The sequence below is a fragment of the Athalia rosae genome, chromosome 1, assembly GCF_917208135.1.
Source record: "Athalia rosae chromosome 1, iyAthRosa1.1, whole genome shotgun sequence".
NCBI lineage: Eukaryota > Metazoa > Arthropoda > Insecta > Hymenoptera > Athaliidae > Athalia > Athalia rosae.
In genome coordinates, this window is record NC_064026.1 from 14,481,915 (window position 1) to 14,496,306 (window position 14,392).

Consider the following 14,392-nt stretch of genomic DNA (forward strand, 5'->3'; position numbering starts at 1 on the left):
AATTGCCGCGCGACTAGGTGATATTGATTGAGGTTTAACGACGCAACGCGGATTCACCGGTACTGAAAAAATCTCTTGCTATTTTCTAGGAGTTTCGATATTACAGTCTGTACAAATGCGACCGTCATTCGATCAATGAACGCTGGATATGAATTGTAGGCGTTTACCTCTGTTGGGATAGGCGTAGATTCAACGGAGATTCGGCATCGGAAAAGTAAGACAGGTAGGATTGCGGAGCCCTCGGTAGAGGTAATTGGCAAACTCGCTGAGATAAATAGCCTTAATTTTACCTGAATTATACAATTATTGAAAAGACATCCGATCCGCACGTGTAATTTCAGCGCAAAAATCGATATCCTGACAGACAAAAACTTACCTACTACAAAATTGGGAAACAAATTAATTGACCAGTAATTTGAAATCGAATTCACTAAATCTCCAAAAAAAAAGAAACGAGAATCCTTCTATCATTGTTCCTCGAAGATGCGGAGTTACGATCCGAAATTCATGGAATTTTCATGAGAAATATTTTCGCACGGGAGCACTTCGATCACAAACAGTTTCACTCGAAAGAAAAACGAGTCGACGGCATTCATATTTACATACATACGTATTTTTTTCTTTTTTTTCTCTTATTCAAAACTAGAAACCTTAGAATCCGAACGAGCTTATAGAGTGATAAAAGTGACTGGCGTGAGACATCCTGGGAAAAACTTTTACAAGGATCACGTAGGATATTATGAGTGAATAGAGGAGCCAATTATATCGCGGCGTCGTAATTACCCGAGGCATGGCACACATTGCCGCGTACACAGGAGACACCAAAAGTCATTGTGGAAAGGGATGCTTTTCTTATTTTTTATTTTACACATCCATTTCTGTAGTTTTTATTTTACGGGAAACCTTTATAGGTCTATATAACTCGCTACAAAAGTTCCCTCTCACAATCAGTCGCAACGACATCCACACATCCATCCAGGAGGACGCACATACATCCATCCAGGAGGACGCGGACGTCGCGCAGGTTCTGGCGAAGGTCCACGTAAATGTCCGTGGAAACGGTGAGAGATATCAAGAAGACGACCGAGTGTCCGTCGTATATTATCTACCGGTGCACATGGATCGGATGCGGGGGTGTGCGGGGCCGCGCGGAGAATCGCCGCTTCATTGAACCTGACAGACGTTGTAAAACATTGGGAACGGTAAGCTGACCATTACTCTTAAACCATTGAAAAAAATCCCTCAGCGGACCGCCTCGTTCCACGTCTGTATTGTATTTATATATCTATATAGTTTTTATACGGCACCCATACGTCATTCAAATCACAGCAGGAGCAGTCCTCAAATTACGATATCGTATATCGGTAATAGGTGACCAGGTATGCGACCGGTCGCCATAAAAATTATTCCCCAAACACATACACTTGTACGTATAATGCGAACACGGGAATATAGGTTTATGACGTTATGACGCGTACACGTGTGCAGTGAGAAAAGGGTGAGTCTCGACTGTAGGGACACGCGAGTGGATTTTCTCTCGAACAGCCGGAGCGAATTCAATTTTCCAAAACTAATGCCACGCCTCATCCTCGCTGTAACGTTGATTCACGTTTAGCGGTAGATGACCGTACATTAGGGGTAAATGAAGCGTATCGGACCACCGGGTAAATTGGAGGCACATCGCTTGCCGCCTGCTTTATTTCTGTGATAAACACACCATTTCCGTGATACGTTTGTAACGACGTCGTGGTTATATTTTCGCGCGAAATCGGATCATCCCCAGTGATTGTTTGTCATTTAGGAATGTCGCTCGATTCATGAAAATTGTCGTCTCACGAAGTTGCAGCGTCCGGCTATCGAGACTCGCCGAATTCGGGCGTCGCTTGGTTCGCGGTGAATTTCTTACTTCGGTCGGTCGGGCGAGATCCGGAGAGAATCTTATTCGCTACGCGATATATTGAGAAGATTTTCCTCAAAAGCTCCGCAGTTATATTTTAATATTGACTTTATAGAGGAAGATAATGCCGCATGTGTTACCCGGCGACCCGGGGCTGCGTTGTGGAGTGGCGCTGGAGTGTGATATACGTTATACGATAGGTTATATATATGTATATGTAATACACGGTTATATAGGTACGTAAACGTATACACAAAACCATATTATACATCTCGCATAAATATGGGACTGGAGGAGATATACATACACATAATACGCGTAGGAATAATTTCAGGAGCTTTTATTTTCACCGTGCACAGAACCGCGCCCAGCCGTCTTGAATATGAGAAAACGATACGTAAAAACGGATCTCCGATGTACTTCTGTCTTCAATCAATTCACCCGTCTAACGAGGACGGTGAGATAAAAATTGATCGTACAGAGATGTAACTACGAGTCGATAAGAAATAGGCGATGGTAAATGGAAAGTAAGGGCGAATAACCGTTGCACGCTTAGAAGAGGAATGGAAAAACAAAAAAAACAACAAAAAAATAAAATAAAATACGAAAGTCGGGTGTCGGTGTAGCGCGAGGAGGGTTTTTAGACAAGGTGAAAGTATGGGGTGGCTGAAGAGTGGAAACGTGGATAAGGGTATCGGAGACGACGGTGGCAACTGGCTCGTGTCCGGTCCGCGACTTGTCCCCGCATTACCATATCATTGAAACTTGTAAGAATTCAATTTGTATGGCACACGTGGCCTCCGTCGGGATGGGTCGAGATGAAGGGATATTTGCAGATGGTGCCTGCCTTCCCCCGGGGGAGAGAGAGAGAGAGAGAGAGAGAGAGAGAGAGAGAGAGAAAGAGGAGTGGGGACTCCGTCAGGACGGTCCGTCGACGGAATAAAATCGTATATACGGAACGCGATCGGTGAAGCCTCGCATCTACTATCCGCGGGGCTACGATTTTCAAGGGTCGCCCGCCCTTTCCTTCGGCGGTAAACACCGGACGCGCGTCGTTCACCGCGCTCAATCGAAATGAAGCTAACCGCCGCGACTAATTGTAGGTACGAAAACAAACGTAGTACAAATTGAACACCATTCTGCGAAGAATTGGTCGATCGGCAAAAACGATCTCGATATAAATTTGAAAATTTCGAAGCGAACGAATTGAACAAGGCAAAGATAGTAGTGTCGGGGATCCGTCGACGGTGTCGAAGATGCGGGCGTTAGTAAGATTTCAATTTGAAATATTTTTCGAATATAAAATTGAGATACGATATCGAATATAGTATACAGCTGCCGCAACAGCAGTATATAATTTGAAGGAGATATTTTTATGTTCTCCTATCGTATCTCTTTCTATTTCTTCGAAGTAAGTCAATTCTTTCAATCAACGAAGCCGCACACGTATCTCACCGCGCATCACGGTTAAATTACTAATTGGAATCTCGTTGATGTCCCTCCATCTTATACCGAATATCGGATCAATATTTTTTATGCTCCCATAAGCCCGAAACTCACCGGGTCCCGATATAGCTGTAAAGATTAAGAAAAACCCCTTTAACGATTTTATGGCCCGATCATTAGACGACGCTCACAAATATTCACTTATATATATGACTGACATTCGAAGGGTCCGGCAATGTGTTGGAATACTTCTGAGATCTCCGCGTCGCATCCTTCTCATTTCCGCACAGGCTTTGTTGCCGAATATGAATCACGCGGGAGACGATAAAAATTTTCCAAAAAATCCGGTTTCAATTAGTCCACCCCACGATCAGCCGATCCGGATTCGGAGTACCGAACGTAGGTACTTGTACTCCGAATGAAAGTTACAACTAAAAATGGCGGACGTACGGAGTAACGACGTCTGCGGGTATTTCGTAAATTGTTATAACGGTGATCTAACAAGTAGTGGAAATTTCGAGTCTCGGGGTTATTTATAACTCTGTAGGTAGAGCCCGTTGGAAGTATAACCGAAATGAAAATACAAGATATTCGGCGACAGGTGCAACCACCATAAAACGGTTCTGTATCCGCGCCACGGGATAATAGAAAGCACTATAAAGCAGTATAAATCCGGTTGGATATTGAATGGTTGCTATTCCGTGGCCTCGGTATGTAGGTATACGTACATACGTATATACCGCGTATCTACGTATCCGTCACACATCGACGTCTACCCCCCCCCACCATACACTTTCGCGGCAGTACGAACGTCAAAATCCATACGCACACGTGTATATAAACGCGTATAAGGCTAAAATTGGTTTAGCCCATACCGATGCCGGCGTATAGGTGTATCTGCCCCATCGACCCCATTATTATAATCTCTCGCGGAGCCTGCAGCACGATCCGTAGAACCGCTATCCACTTCCTGCACCTATAATACAGCTATCTCTGATACGGAGAACCGACCACCTTCTGCGCCGAATGGTTTCGCGTAGCCTGGCTTTACGGTTTTAAGCTATCGAACCGCGTACGTATGATTTTCCTTCGTACGTCACGCCGATATATCAACTCATCTCTGTACCGAGCAACCGGGTCACACACGATGCCTTCTTTCCTCGCACATTTTATTCATACACCGGACGCGTCTACGAGCATTGGATCAAACTATCCTCGAAAGTTTTAAAAACTCAACGATCGTCGTACCGGTTCAAATTATGGGGTAACCCGTAGTCAAAATAATTCCGATATAGGTACGCGGGTAATCCAGATCGTGGACGCAAGATCAGCTGTGATTTACCGATGTGTTCGTTGTCAGTAATCGTCGTTGGTCGTTGTACCTGATTTGCAACGCTCCTGACGAGATACTCTCGATGTTTTAATAGGGTGTTAATTTTTTTTGCCATAATAGTTTTGATCGAGAGATGATTTTCCGTAACGAGGAAATCGTTTTCGTTGTCGAGACATAGGTGCGGGATATGAGGATAGCAATGACCGATACGTAGGCGGTATACCTATTCAAAGATACCGGCGTAACAAGGCTGCATTATTTATACGGATAACAAGGCTTAGGCATCTCAAGATCTCATTAGGAAAGGCAAATCCGTGCGATTGCGAGAGAAGCCGGGTGTAGCCGGGTTCCCAACGACGGCCCCCCCGCTAGGCATTTAGCATATTTAACCCTGTAATTCAAGCAATCCAACTCCGGATCCAGATTCTGATTAAGCGAGGGCGTCGACACGCGACCTGATTTATAAACCGACAAACTTCCAACACCCCCCCCCCCCCCCCCCCCACTCGTACTCGCTATCCGTCGAAATCATTTTTGTCCTTCGCGTTGGAGATACAATTTCGATCTCCTTACGCTCTTATGTCCTTTTCACGATGATATTGTTTCGTTGGAAAAATTCACTTCGCCGATACACGTTGCATAAAATGAGAACTCCCGAGAGTCTGGAAACAACGTCGTCAAGCGACGTGAATCGAGTTAACGGAAGACATCAAGAGGCGACTTCGAATATTCGCCATCTTCGAGATTGAAAATCAATTCTTCTTTCGAATGTTTGAAACACCGTTCGGAATGTCAATCGGCGATCGCGCGAGCGATGCTTGTCTATGATATAATATCCTTTAAGCATGTGTATATTGTATACCCGTGTATACATGTATGTGAGCAGCCATAAGTAAGGCATAAAAAGTATTATTTATTGGACGTATACAGCCGGACAGGTATAAGAAAAAGAGACGCATTCACCTCTTATATAGGTAGGACTAATAACGAGCTCTTCTGGCAATAAAAGAAAACGATTAAAAATCATATGATGCACCAGCGATATATTACAAGCGGATCCCATGAGATATGCTCTGCAGTTCATACGTGTGTTATACCTGTAAGCGTGAAATAAGAAACTAATATCATTCCGCTTATTTAATTTATCAAATTTAGCGCCGGTATGACGTCCATGGTCGCGATGCAGTTATCACACATATCTATGTATGACTTTCGATCGTTATTCGAATTTGGATAAAAAATATCTTCAACGGCGTATTCGCATCAGCTGATATATTTTCCAGTATACATACACGTACGTATATAACGTCGTTCGTTACACAGTTTCTGTACCACTTACAGTCAACTTCGCCGATAATTTACTACCCATTTACTGTAAGGCGCCTGTTAAGAGTTTCATATCCACGCTTGTTTATTACGAGGACCAAGTAAAGTGGCGGTATTAAATTTGTCCGCTTTTTGTCATCCGCGTCACTCTTGAAATAACCATTACGTTTAACGTAAACGAGCAACAACAACGGCTACAACGAATCCTCGTGTCGCGACCGAAGGGTGCCTTAAAATTTTGTAACATCCCGACATCGCGACTTGTGTTTCCAAAAATCAAATCACACCACACGTGTTGAAACAGGCGACGACACGTCGAATTCCGGCGATTTATTTTAACTTTACTTCAAAAACTACAACGCGATCGGTCATATGAAAGAAAAAAAAGAAAAAAATCGTTCTCACATGGCCTAACAAGACGTAAAAGTTGTCGTTATTTTCGAATCATCGAATCGCCGAGCTCCTCGAATGTGATTCTTCATTTTTCCGATCATCTTACAATTCTGGTGAAAATATGTGACATTCATGCGGGAATGATATAACTTATTCGCATACGTCCGAATACACAAGTGCATACGGGTATACGGTTGCAGCAGCGGTAGAGAAGTCGACGGGAGCACAGCGTTTTCACAGGCGTGATTCTCCGTGTCGGTCGTTTACACCGCGGAGAGTGGAGGATACGCAACGCCTCTCGCAGAGAAACGTTAGGACGATAGGCGGTTGTGTATAGGTTTCCACATGTACGTAGATGTATAAAATGAAGAATGAACGGCTGCACCGTAGCCGCAGGGCGAAGAAAGAGGGACGATATACGATATAAAAAGCGAACGGATATGACGGGCAATCTCCTAGGATAGCCGCGGCACGTTTCGCGCATACAATTTGTTTCGTGGTCGGAATATGCGAATATCACGTTTCCACCCTCATAGTACTCTCGACTTGTTTCTTTCCCTGTTCCCGCGAACGCTCGCCCGTGATACACGGGGCAATTCGATACCTCGTCACCCGCCGATGATATCTCACGCGCATCGGGATTCAGTTATATATGTATGTTCAACGGGAATTACAAAATCGAAGTGATTTTTTCTAAAGAAAGCTGACCGCGCTCGCGATAATTCGAAGGATTTTCAAAATCCAGTGTAACCGAGGGGAAAGATAAATGCAAATTCGGGGGAAGGGGGTGATTAATTAGGATCTTTCCCAAATAATCTCTGCGTATCAATTGCTATATATTCTGACTCATTGTCAGCTTATGATCATGTGTTACGTCATCTTTTAATTTGGACAATCGATCTTATATACGGTTTCCAAAGATGAAAAGTCTCTCTCAAATACAAGGTAACAATTTCGCCGGTCCCATCGCAGGTGATGGTAACCCTGTACTTGTCACAGGTGACCGCATCCCTGTACCCGTCACGTCGGTCAAGCTCTTCCGAGTAAGGGAGGCGAAAAAAAAAAAAGTTCAATCCCCCCCCCCCCCACAAATGACAGGGCGGGAGAGTCGCGCCGTCGAGAGTTGCAGGGAGTATAATCGAGGGAAAAAAAAGACCCGTGAAAATTATTACAGTCGAGTGTGGAAATAATGTACAAAGTAATTAAGGACAAACGATGTTGGGAGGCGGACGCGCACGTATAAAGGACCCTTCGCGCCCGTGGCCGGTGTCCGGGGTGCGACATTTACATAGTTATTAAATCGTGCGACCACCGGGGTCCTCGTCGCGGTAGAGCCGCGCGGATGGGGAAGATACGGGATACGGTTCTCACTGGCACTTCGCCGTTGCAGCAACGATTTCGTACAGATCGGGCGAACCGAGTGGAGGGGAAGGGATAAGGGAAAAGGGAAAAGGGAAAAGGGAAAAGGGAACCGGGAACCGGGAGAGGTAGGATGCGGCCATTAGATGCGCGTTAGATGCTGGATAAGCACTTGTTTATGGCCAGAGTCGGTCCATTGGTCCATTGGTCCATTAGTCCCTTCGCAGCAGCCACCAGCCGGGTCCGCCGAACAACAACGGTGGAAAATTGCGACGTCGGGTTAATTGTTGGTAAATTACGAACGAATCATCGAATCGAATCATCGCACGGAAAATATTAATTTTGATTTTCTCGTACCCGTTAACGATATTGATCGAAGGAAGAGGCGACTAGGGTTCGATAGGGAACGAATCGATCCGATCGGCACACGAATTCTTTCGACTTAAAAACCTTCAATCGTCGATGGCGAAAATTGTTATTGAAAAAATGAGAAATCAATCGTTCTTCAATTCTCGACGAGATCAATTTATACGATTTATACACGAGTATACTCCGTTAAAACAATCGAGCGATATTATTGTAATTTAATTAAAGTTTCAGGGAATAACGCAGAGTCTCTTAAATCACCCTGCATGACCTCTTCCGGGCGCGTAGATATATATATATATATTAATCCATAAGCTGCGGAACGGGTCGCAAATCCAGAACCGTGTACTGATTGGTTAATCTGATAAAATCTCTCGGTGAAATTTATGTGGAAAACAAAACACTGTCTGCATCCGGCTGAGTCCCTACAAAACATGATATCACCATCATGTACCCATGCAAACCATATTATATGTATACACCATATTGCCGTGTACACGTTCGTATACTACACATACATATATACAAAAGGTGGACGTAATGAGTTGGAATCCGTCACTGCAACCTCTTCCCGGCTACTCTTAACATCTGGAGAATCGAACACGTATAATTTGAACTTCAAGGTATCCACGTCGTGGAGACGTCGATTCGTTAGGATGAAAATGAGGGAACCATCGGCCACATATAAATTGCGACGTGACCTCTAGCTTTCGGTTTTTCATTATTTTTTTTTCATTTTTCTCTTTCCCATCGTCTCGTCTTGTGCCGATGCAATGCGAAGATGTGCTTGATTCGAGCAGCCAAAGAGTTGATCATAAACAAAATTTTCAAAGTTCTTCAGAGATCTCGATATCCGATCCGTATAACGGACGAGAAAATCGAGAATATCCTTCTATCAAATTTTGGTGCTTTCCTGCGGCGGATCCTCGAGGATTTTGGTGAATTTCGCGAGGTTATTCTTCCTCGGTTGATCCAACCAAAAAATTCCAACAAAATTCAGTCGGATCTACGGAATTAAATCGTGGTTTTTGTTCGGACATTTGGCGGAAGTGCAACATTGACCGAGGGGTACGTGTATATATATATGTAAATACAATCGGAGCGCATCCATCACTCGGCTGGAGATTATAAATAATCGTTATTATCCAAAATATGATCGCCCTGCCGATTCTCTTCGGTCGAGTACACCACGCTACCTCGGCTGCTGTACGGTCGCCGCATTTTATCCGCGGTGTCGGACTTTGATTGGCCAATCCGATAGAATCCGCTATGAATTTATGACACCGCTGGTTCGGATGCGGATCGGCACACCAAACTTCCCGGTATCGATTCCGAGTGATAAAAAATAAATAGATTAATAAATACACAAAACGACACTCGACCCCCCCCCCCCCTCCGGCAGCCGTGTACCTCCCGACCGAATGTAGATCGACCGACTCGATATACGGATTACTAGAAATTTCCATTTTTTCGTTCCTCCCAATGAATTTCGGCTTTCGCAGTCCCGTGAAAAAAAAAAAAAACAAAAAAAAACAAAAAAAAAAAAAAAATCAGCTGCACGTTAGGTCGCATCGATCGGACGATGGAAACAAAATACGCTCTCTTCTTCTATTTTATATACGTGTACATTTTAATGGCGGCTACACGAGTGTAACATGTGTTTCCGAGGTATATAAGGTAGTTAAACATTGAGAAAGGACAACACCGCTCCGAAGGTATTCTCGTATACTAAAATGGCTGTTGCGTTAATTAAGCAATGCGAATTTATCTCACTTATTAAGTCAGGAAGCCGCACACCCTCCCTCACCCTCGCCACCTTCCTCGTTTTCCCTTTACCTTCCTTTACCCCGTAGCCCTTTGCCCCCGCTACATCGTAAATCTCTCGCGGCCCCCGCAACACAGGGACAAGCCAACAACGCGCCGAACAAAGCTCCCGTCTCTCCGCTTTCGCTCGGTATTTTCACCGAACGCGAAAACCGCCGTGACTCTGCTTGTATTCGTAATTAATATGGGGCTTAAAACGTCAAGATACTCCACTGGTTATAATGCCACCCGCGGCGGGCACACCGTATACACTACACCTTACTCTCCATCTAGTGCAGAACGCGACTACATATCTAGGTGTCCCTACTCCAACCCCGCCCAAGCCCTTTTTCATAAAGTAATAATTGTTTGTCGCCCGCTGGTATCCAACGACCTGCAACGCGCAACTTGTACTCGCGCGCCCTTACGCCCCGCCGCCGTCGCGTCCTGCGTTATCGGGGTTCGCATCACCTAACTTACCTCGTAATATTTGTTCATTTTATCCAACGAGTATACCTACGCTAGGTGACGTATAGATTTCGTTTTCTCCCGTAGACCGCGTGACTTTTACCCTCCAATCCGTCGCGTTGCTGCACTTGTAGAATTTTTCATCTCCTTTATGTACTCACTGATTACAGTTTCCAAAAATTTTCTTCACCCAACGAATACGGCGTATACTGTCTGTGTGCGCGCGTGTCGTGGGATCGAATCAATCGAGAATTATTTTTTAATGAATTTCAACAATTCGATCGCCCTCTCTTTGCGCCGGAGCACGAATGCGCTTGTCCGTTGGACGACATGATAGCGAGATTATCGCCCTCCGTTCATATATGTATATATGTACATACATACATATGCGCACGCATTTATATGATCCATTAAACAGAGCTGTTAATAGTGCGCTCTGACGTAGCAGCGCTGAAGATAACGCTCCGCATATCTGATTAGCTGCTCATTACGCCCGAATCTCACTTCGAAACTGCACGCGTTTACCTCGCTTACCGCGCCAAGACTCGATAGAAATCAAATCGAATCGTCGTGCAGAGGTGGAGGTCGAAGGGATGCGACGATCACGCTTATTCCCTTTTATTTATTTATTTATTTATTTATTTATTTATTTTCTTCGTTTTTCGTCAGACGAGATAATCTCCACTCCCGTGAGTCCGTGATGCGCGCGTATTTGAGTAATTAGATCGCATTATTTTCACCGAAGCTGTTGAGATGCGGGAGTCCCGGACGCTTTTACCCAATTACAGAGAACCCATGCATAGTGTTGCTGCTACTACCGCGTTACGCGGCGTAGTTCGACCGCCGCCTCAATTGCATCGTGGGCAAGTTTACCTCATCGGTCATCATTAGAGTGCCCCGTGTAGGCCGCGTCCTTACTACCAGGTGCAGGTCGACCCGGTACCGGTCGTTTTATTCTCTCGTCTCATCGCATTCAGAAGGGATTATTCAACCTGGCGCGTGAAAAAGAACGCGCTGCTTGGCTCCGGTACCGGTACGGTATAGTCACCGACGAAAGAACGGGTGGATAGCTGCTTTTGTACAAGGATTATCGCGATGATGACCGCGCCAGGCTCTTTTACACGGTAATGCGATTTTAATGTTTATTAAATTTACGAGCTTTGTAGCTACCAGCCCCCTCCCCCCACCTCCCCCCCCCCCTCCACCGTACTCTTCTCCCCCTCCCCGCCACCCCTTTTGTCCGCACGCTTCACCAAAACGACCGCGACTCTCAGTCTATTTTCGTGGTTAAATTATAAAATATGGCGAAGGACGCCTGACCTTGAACCCGACCAACTTCTCGATACGACCGAGCGAGCTCGCCCATATTATTACCATTATGTTCTCTCGTTTGTTTATTTCTCACTCATTCGGTTACAACAGGAGGTAGGATATGTCTCCGCACGAATCTGTGGAGATCAGCGATCCCCCCCCCCCCCCCAACCGAATATTTTCATTCCTCGTACCACGGACAGTGCAGGTGGAATTTCGAAGTGATAATTGTACGCCACCTAGTCGATCGATTCGATCTCGATGATAATTTCTCTTGTACAAAAATATTCACGTTTCGAGCCCGCGCGGGGTTTTAATTTATTCGCGATAGCGTGACGCGAAACGACGTCGATACATCTTTAATCGTTACGTACAAGTGCTCGCCAAACGAGTAGAGTGCGCGTCGCGCGCGTCGATCGTTTTCAAAGTTTCGTCGGTTCGAAAATATTCCGAGGGATGATAACCCGTGTCTGATCGTTCGCGCAGTTGTAAATCGTACACGCGTTACGATACTCTCAGCCGTGAAATATACGAACGCTCGTTTCTCTCCCCTCACATTTATACGCTATGGCGGATAACAAAACTGAAAGCGAACAACAGTTTAATCTCAATTTGACGCAATGAAAACAGCCGCGTTGTGTACGGCGGTCGCCGATCCCCGTCTCCTCACCCTATATATGCCGTGAACGTATAGCTATACATATATATCTAACTTATACGTATGCGCGCAATCGGGGATCGGCCACAATCCCGTGAAATCTTTAGCCGCGCGATAACACGTGCCGTCCTACGTGTAGCGTGCGCTCATCGTGTAACGCAAGGATCCTACAGTTTACGGACGTGTATACTGTACATTATACTAGCGAGCGAGGGTGTCGCGAAGCGGCCACGAGCCACGTGCCCAATGACACTATCAATTTGGTATCAAGGGATGGTATTATAAGCGTGGAACTTGTTGTGTGTATACATTGTACGTATAGTACATACCCGTGCAGGGCATAAAAGTGTTTGGCGTGGACGCACTCGAGCGGGATTGAGCGTCGCACGTATCTGGGTATAATACCGACGCGTACCCGTATTTCGCCGCCTCCGCTGGGGCCGTCGTGTAATACGAATCGTGAACAAGGGTGAGAGCAAACAAGGGTAAGTCGGGAAAGCTTCGAGTCACGCCTTCGGGCCGCGTGCCGACGTAGTTCGGCGACTGCACGCACGCGTTGCTCAGCTTCGCGATTACAGTTGAGAACCGAATTGCGATCTCGTGTAACTGCAGGGATGAGACGAAGCCCGTTCAGGATCCTTGTACTTCACTTCCAATACAAGGACTCGTCCCCGTAAAATTGAAAAGAGGACGAGGCACCGTTTGCCGAGATTTTTTTGAGAAGTCGTTGCGAACGTTTCGAATCACTTCAAGTCAAATGATTGTGATTTTTTTGGGTTTCGGAGGGTTCCGTTTAGCCAGATCTTCGTTATCTCTCGAACTATAATTGTAAAATAACTCGGAGGTTGTCCACGGCGTCTGTGCGAGCAAGAAATCCGACTGTACGTATGTGACGTTGAATAAAAAAAAGAGGTATGCAAACGTCGCCGGTATATTTCCACTTGGGTATAATCTCGGTTTCTCTACGGGGAGTCGGGCGGCGGCAGAGGGCTGCGACGTCGGAATCGGATTGGTGTAGAAGAGAAGAGGAATTGGTTGGTTGGTTTTTGCTAGTCATCGGCTAGATGACTTCGGGTTTCCAGAGATCGCGGGGGGTGCATTAGCGCGAGGAGCCAGAAAGCGATCGCTTTCGCTAATGGAGTGTCGCTCCGCGTTATCGTTCTCCTTATCGGCTACCTCGTCGTCACACACACGTCACAGTCGGGAAACGAAATCGGAGTTACAGTGACGACGGTTAAATCCCAACCCCCCAACCCCCCCCCGCGGAGCTTCGGCATTTTTCATGCAGATCCGAACCTTGTTATATACCGGGGATTCGAAAAGCTTGCGGATTTCGAAGGACCAAACGCTCCAAATTATCTGACTAGTTTCAAGCTTTAATCGCAGGATCGCAGATCTGCAACACTACCGATTTTCGTTGTTTCGCTCCTTATTAAAACAATCGCTGAGTGATTCCTCGGTTTTTTCAGCCTCGTGAACGTCTCGTGCATCGATGCGAATGAGTGGACTGGTTTTCCGTGTGTGAGGACCTTGTTGAATCAGAGTTTTACATCCGTATCTATCGATTAAAAATTTTTATCACGCGATTTTGAAATTGATTTTGGGAAAATATTTGAATAATTTACCGGAAATTGTCATCGGTACCAACGTACAGATATTCGCGACGACTAAATTTTTACTCCTAAGTTATAGTTTGTGGTACATACATATATTGTTTGTACTTTTCGTGCAATATTGTATATACATATTCCCGTACGACATGTTGATGTCGAGGGTCCCCGGGAGATGAAGAAGGAATCCTAATGATCGCATTAATCATTCTCAGCTTGACTCGTCCGAGAGGATTAAACTGACAATGAGTGTTAATTTTATCCATATTAAATTTTTTTTTCATCTGTCCAAGCGGAGATTTGCAATCGGTGATTATTCATTAAACGCGATGACACATTTTTGAGGAGCAAACCTTTTCTCCTCGAAACGGTCGGCGCGTATCTTCCTCCTGCGCCAACTGCAGCGGATTCGCCCCACCGTG